The 7,264-nt window shown below is 38.7% G+C and overlaps 1 pseudogene; it reads left to right on the top strand.

Annotated features, from left to right (window-relative positions):
* Positions 1-2,281: 2,281 nt before the first annotated feature.
* LOC110295589 (olfactory receptor 2A12-like) lies at positions 2,282-3,205 on the top strand (annotated as a pseudogene).
* The last annotated feature ends 4,059 nt before the right edge of the window (positions 3,206-7,264 follow it).

The raw sequence follows: 7,264 nt of genomic DNA, 5'->3' as shown, positions 1-7,264 counted from the left end.
GTTTAGTAAACAACTCAAATTATATCCCCAATTAAAATTTAAAACTTTGTAAATAAAAATATTATAACGAATCAAAAAAATAATTAAATCAACATATACACACATAACCAACTTTAATCTTAAAATTTAAACACTAAAATTATCAATTAAAATAATTAGTTAAAAGTTAAACTAAGCTGGGCAGTGGTGGCACATGCCTTTAATCCTAGCACTTGGGAGGCAGAGGCAGGCAGATTTCTGAGTTCGAGGCCAGCCTGGTCTACAAAGTGAGTTCCAGGACAGCCAGGGCTATACAGAGAAACCCTGTCTTGAGCAGCAAAAATAAAAAAACAAACAAACAAAGAAAAAAAATGAAAAAACAAAAAAAAGTTAAGCTAATATCAGTCACAAAATACATGAATACATGTAAAACTAGAATACAGATATGAAAATGTAGTTATAGTCACATGGCTAAATGACTGCAACACTTATGTGACAGGAGCCCTGAAAGACACAACACAAGGAAGTGTTGCACACAGAAGAAAGACAGCAGTTACAGATAAGTGGAGAGAATTAATATTTATTGAGAATTTATTTTTTATTTACCTTATTCTCTTTAAAGTGTATATTTTTAGCATACAGAGTCATGTCATTTTCAATTGGTGAAAGATCTTCAGTCAGTTTGCTTTAGTACACATTAATCTTGCTTTTGCCTTTTTTATTTATGACAGATTTATGCACATATGCAATACAATGTACTGTAGCGCCATCAGTGCCCATAATATTCACTTATGCCTCCCCTCTCTTTTTTTTTTTTGTCTTTTTTTTATTAGATATTTACTTTATTTACATTTCAAATGTTGTCCCCTTTCCTGGTTTCCCCTCCAAACCCCCCTATCCTCTTCTCCCTGCCCTTTCTCACCAACCCACCCACACCTGCTTCCTGGCCCTGGCATTCCTATACACTAGGGAATAGAGCCTCTCCTCCAATTGATGACCAACTAGGCTATTCTCTGCTACATATGCGGTTGGAATCACGAGTCCCTCCATGTGTACTCTTTGGTTGGTGATTTAGTCCCTGGGAGCTCTGGGGGTACTGGTTAGTTCATATTGTCCTTCCTTCTATGGGGCTGCAAAACCCCTCAGTTCCTTGGGTACTTTTTCCAGCTCCTTCATTGAGGACCCTGTGGTCAGTCCAATGGCAGGCTACAATATTTCACCTCTGTATTTGTCAGGCACTGGTGGATCCATTCTGGAGACAGCTATAAAAGGCTTCTTTCAGCAAGAACTTATTATCATCCACAAAAGTGTCTGGATTCGCTGATTTTATATGGGATGAATCCCCAGATGGGGCAGTCTCTGGATGCTCATTCCTTCCATCTCTTCTGGCCCACTTCTTATACCCAAATAACAGCCCTCTCTTCCATGCATTTTTTTAAAAGTCAGGCCTTTGATTTTCTGAATTTATTAAACAGAAGACATTTTATTTGTGATTTAATGACATTCTATTCAGATAGATTTTTTTTTTACAAAATCTCTCATTGTCTCTTCACCATTTCTCAACAAGTATTTCACATCTCTCCGATGGTAAGACAAGTCCCTGGCTTCAGGTAAACAAATGATCCCCCATTCTCAACAATCATCTGGACTCTGAAAGCTGAGGTGTAGGTGTGAAGTCCCACCCCTTTTATATTCACATTTGATGTTTGTTGGGGCTGTCTTACTCTAATCTCCTCTTCAACTTAGAGCATGTATTTTATAATTTGCCTCTGATGTCCATGTGTTTGAAGCCGAGAGAAACCAGGTGATTATCTTGATCACTAATTCTCTTTCTTCTTACAACACTGTATTTAGTAGTATAAGTACTGTGAGAAAGATTGGCAAGTGCTCCCAAAGCTTTCATTTCTATGATGAACAGAGACCAGTGGAAGTAGCAAAGGAACGTGTCTCTTTCTCTTCCCTTAGTTTGAGCCAATCCTTATCATTATCATGAAATAATGAATGACAATTATTATTAAAAAATTTAAAAAGAAAGAAGATATCTTGATTTTTTTCTATGAAACAGGCTAAATATTTTATACTGCTCAACAGGTACAGTTTTCAAATATCCCCAGAAACCAATTTTGCAAGTCAACATAACAGAGATTGAATTAGAGCTATGAATTACTGATTTTTCACATGTGACATAATTCAAACTAAAAAAGTGAAAAATCCCTTTCTTTTGTCTTCCTTCTCTATCCTTCAGCTCTGGAATTTCCTGTCTGACTACATTATAGGATTCATCTGTCATAAGAAGGTGAGGATGAACCAGACACGGATCACTGAGGCCATTCTACTCGGATTCCAGGTTGACCCCTCTCTGGAGATGCTCCTGTTTGGGCTGTTCTTGCTGTTCTACTGCCTCACGTTGATGGGAAATGGGATTATCATGGGGCTCATCAGCCTGGATCCTAGGCTGCACACTCCCATGTACTTCTTCCTCTCACATATGGCCATAGTTGACATGTCCTACACGTCTAGCACTGTCTCTAAGATGCTGACAAATATGGAGATGCACCAAAAAACATCTCAATTACTTCATGCATAATTCAGACATTTTTGTATCTGGCTTTTGCTGTGACAGAGTGTATGATTCTAGTGGTGATGTCATATGATCGCTTTGTAGCTATCTGTCACCGTTTGAAATATACACTGATCATGAGCTGGAGAGTGTGGGTCATCCTGGCTGCCACTTGCTGGGTGTTTAGCTTCCTCTTGGCTTCACTCCATACCACGCTCATTCTGCGACTCACATTCTGTGAGCCACAGAAAGTCAACCATTTTTTTTCTGTCAAATCATGTCAGTATTCAGATTAGCCTGTGTAGACACAAGACTCAACCAAGTCGTTCTTCTTGCAGGCTCTGTGATGGTCTTACTGGGGCTCCTGTGCTGGTGTTAGTCTCCTATATATGAATCCTGGTGGCCATCCTGGGGATCCACTCCGGGGAAGGCCACAGAAAGGCCTTCTCCACCTGTTCTTCCCATCTCTGTGTAGTTGGGCTCTTCTTTGGCTGTGCCATCGCCATGTACATGGTCCCCAAGTCCAAACATTCTCAAGAACAGAGAAAGATCCTTTCTTTGTGTTACAGCCTTTTCAAGCCTAGCTCAACCCTCTGATCTAGTTTGAGGAATACAGAGGTAAAATGTGCCTTAAGAAGAGTTGTTTGGAAACAGAGATTACTGTGAGGTTGTTTAAGAATCTTCCAAGTTAGGCTAGACAGTTCAGGCACATGCCATTAATCCCAGCACTCACGAGGCAGAGGCAAGGGGAATCTATGAATTTGAGGACAGCCTTGCCTACAGAGAGAGTTCACAGACACTCAAGGCTACTCAGCGAAACCTGAACATCAAAAAGCAAACAAAGAATCATCCATATCAGGATGCTGGCACACTGAATTTTCCTGGGTCCTTTAATTTATCAAAACTAATAATGCTATCTTTGTACATATTGACAATTATTAATATTGCCATTTAAACCATAGAAACATGAGAGAAATATAAATGGAAAATTAGCCAAAGTTATACTCACTGCAAACAGATCCAAGCTTACTAAGGAAAATTGTAACCCAGTTCTACCATATGAAATAAGTGTATATTACAACAAATGCAAAAATCATTTGACAACTTAAAAATATAAATAGCCCTTCCGGTCCACGCCAGCACCAGGGTTCCTTGGGCTGAGAGTAACCAGACACCCACAAAGACCCGACAGGACCCTCCACAGGATCTTAAGACCTCTGGTGAGAGGCACACAACTTCAGGAGGCAGGTTCGAACATCAGATATCTGGGCATCTTCCCTGCAAGAGGAGAGCTTGCCTGCAGAGAGTATTCTGACCACAAAAACTAAGGAGAGAGCTAGTCTCCCAGGTCTGCTGATAGAGGCTAAGATAATCACCTGAAGAACAAGCTGTAACCAGAGACAACTATAAAAACTATCTACCGAGATTACCAGATGGCGAAAGGCAAACGTAAGAATCTTACTAAGAGAAACCAAGACCACTCACCATCATCAGAATGCACCACTCCCACCCCACCTAGTCCTGGGCACCGCAACACACACAAAAAGCTAGACCCGGATTTAAAAGCATATCTCATGAGGATGGTAGAGGACATCAATAAGGACTTTAATAACTCACTTAAAGAAATACAGGAGAACAGAGCTAAACATGTAGAAGACCTTAAAGAGGAAGCACAAAAATCCCTTAAAGAATTGCAGGAAAACAGGACCAATCAGGTGATGGAATTGAATGAAACCATCCAAGACCTAAAAAGGGAAGTAGACACAATAAAGAAAACCCAAAGTGAGGAAACTCTGGAGCTAGAAACCCTAGGAAAGAAATCTGGAACCATAGATGCAAGCATTAGCAACAGAATACAAGAGATGGAAGAGAGAATCTCAGCTGCAGAAGCTTCCATATAGAACATCAGCACAACAATCAAAGAAAACACAAAACACAAAAAGATCCTTACTCTAAACATCCAGGAAATCCAGGACACAATGAGAAGACTAAACCTACAGATAATAGCAGTAGATGAGAATGAAGATTTTGAACTAAAAGGGCCAGCAAATATTTTCAACAAAATTATAGAAGAAAACTTCCCAAACCTAAAGAAAGAGATGCCCATGAACATACATGAAGCCTACAGAACTCCAAATAGACTGGACCAGAAAAGAAATTCCTTCTGACACATAATAATCAGAACAACAAATGCACTAAATAAAGAGAGAATATTAAAAGCAGTAAGGGAGAAAGGTCAAGTAACATATAAAGGCAGGCCTATCAGAATTACGCCAGACTTTTCACCAGAGACTATAAAAGCCAGAAGAGCCTGGACAGATGTTATACAGACACTAAGAGAACACAAATGCCAGCCCAGGCTACCATACCCAGCCAAACTCTCAATTACCATAGATGGAGAAATTAAAGTATTCCATGACAAAAAAAAATTCACACATTATCTTTCCATGAATCCAGCCCTTCAAAGGATTGTAACAGAAAAAAACCAATACAAGGATGTAAATCACGCCCTAGAAAAAGCAAGAAAGTAATGCCTCAACAAACTAAAAAGAAGACAGCCACAAGAACAGAATGCCAACTCTAACAACAAAAATAAAAGGAAGCAACAATTAATTTTCCTTAATATCTCTTAATATCAATGGACTCAATTTCCCCAATAAAAAAGACATAGACTAACAGACTGGCTACACAAACAGGACTCAACATTCTGTTGCTTACAGGAAACCCATCTCAGGGAAAAAGACAGACACTACCTCAGAGTGAAAGACTGGAAAACAATTTTCCAAGAAAATGGTCTGAAGAAACAAGCTGGAGTAGCCATTCTAATATCGAACAAAATCGACTTCCAACCCAAAGTTATAAATAAAAGACAAGGAGGGACACTTCATACTCATCAAAAGTAAAATGCTACAAGAGGAACTCTCAATTCTGAATATCTATGCTCCAAATACAAGGGCAGTCACATTCTTTAAAGAAACTTTAGTAAAGCTCAAAGCACACATTGCACCTCACACAATAATGGTGGGAGACTTCAACATACCACTTTCATCAATGGACAGATCGTGGATACAGAAACTAAACAGGGACACATTGAAACTAACAGAAGTTATGAAACAAATGGACGTAACAGATATCTACAGAACATTTTACCCTAAAAAAAAGGATATACCTTCTTCTCCGGACCTCATGGGACCTTCTCCAAAATTACCATATAATTGGTCACAAAACAGGCCTCAACAGATACAAATATATTTAAATTTTGCCATGCATCCTATCAGACCACCATGGACTAAGGCTGATCTTCAATAATAACATAAATAATGGAAAGCCAATATTCACGTGGAAACTGAACAACATGCTTCTCAATGATACTTTGGTCAAGGAAGGAATAATGAAAGAAATTAAAGACATTTTACAGTTTAAGGAAAATGAAGCCACAACATACCCAAACTTATGGGACACAATGAAAGCATTTCTAAGAGGGAAAATCATAGCTCTGAGTGCCTCCAAAACGAAACTAGAGAGAGCACACAGTAGCAGCTTGACAACACACCTAAAAGCTCTAGAACAAAAGGAAGCAAATTCATCCAAGAGGAGTAGATGGCAGGAAATAATCAAACTCAGGACCGAAATCAACCAAGTGGAAACAAGAAGAACTATTCAAAGAATCAACCAAAGGAGGAGCTGGTTCTTTGAGAAAATCAACAAGATAGATAAACCCTTAGCCTGACTCACTAGAGGGCATAGGGACAGCATCCTAATTAACAAAATCAGAAATGAAAAACAGACATAACAACAGATCCTGAAGAAATCCAAAACACCATCAGATCTTTCTACAAAAGGCTATACTCAACAAAACTGGAAAACCTGGATGAAATGGACAAATTTCTAGACAGATACCAGGTACCAAAGTTAAATCAGGATCAAGTTAAAGATGTAAACAGTCCCATATCCCCTAAAGAAATAGAAGCAGTCATTAATACTCTCCCAACCAAAAAAAGCCCTGGACCAGATGGGTTTAGTGCAGAGTTCTATCAGACCTTCAAAGAAGATCTAATTTCAGTTCTGCACAAGCTATTCCACAAATAGAAGTAGAAGGTACTCTACCCAACTCATTCTATGAAGCCACAATTACTCTAATACCTAAACCACAGAAAGATCCAACAAAGATAGAGAACTTCAGACCAATTTCCCTTATGAATATAGATGCAAAAATACTCAATAAAATTCTCACTAACAGAATCCAAGAACACATTAAAACAATCATCCATCCTGACCAAGTAGGTTTTATTCCAGGGATGCAGGGATCGTTTAATATAAGGAAATCCATCAATGTAATCCATTATATAAACAAACTCAAAGACAAAAACCATATGATCATCTGCTTAGACACAGAAAAAGCATTCAACAAGATCCAACACCCATTCATGATAAAAGTCTTGGAAAGATCAGGAATTCAAGGCACATACCTAAACATGATTAAAACAATCTACAGGAAACCAGTAGCCAACATCAAAGTAAATGGTGAGAAGCTGGAAGCAATCCCACTAAAATCAGAGACTAGACAAGGCTGCCCACTTTCTCCCTACCTATTCAACATTGTACTTGAAGTCCTAGCCAGAGCATTTCGACAACAAAAGGAGATCAAGGGGATACAAGTTGGAAAAGATGAAGTCAAAATATCACTTTTTGGAGATGATATGATAGTATATATAAGTGACCCTA

This window comes from Mus caroli, unplaced genomic scaffold (assembly GCF_978045245.1).
Source record: "Mus caroli unplaced genomic scaffold, Mus_caroli_1 scaffold_7, whole genome shotgun sequence".
In the NCBI taxonomy this organism is placed as follows: domain Eukaryota; kingdom Metazoa; phylum Chordata; class Mammalia; order Rodentia; family Muridae; genus Mus; species Mus caroli.
Note: the sequence above shows the minus strand (reverse complement) of the source record. Positions and strands in the feature narration are given on the sequence as shown.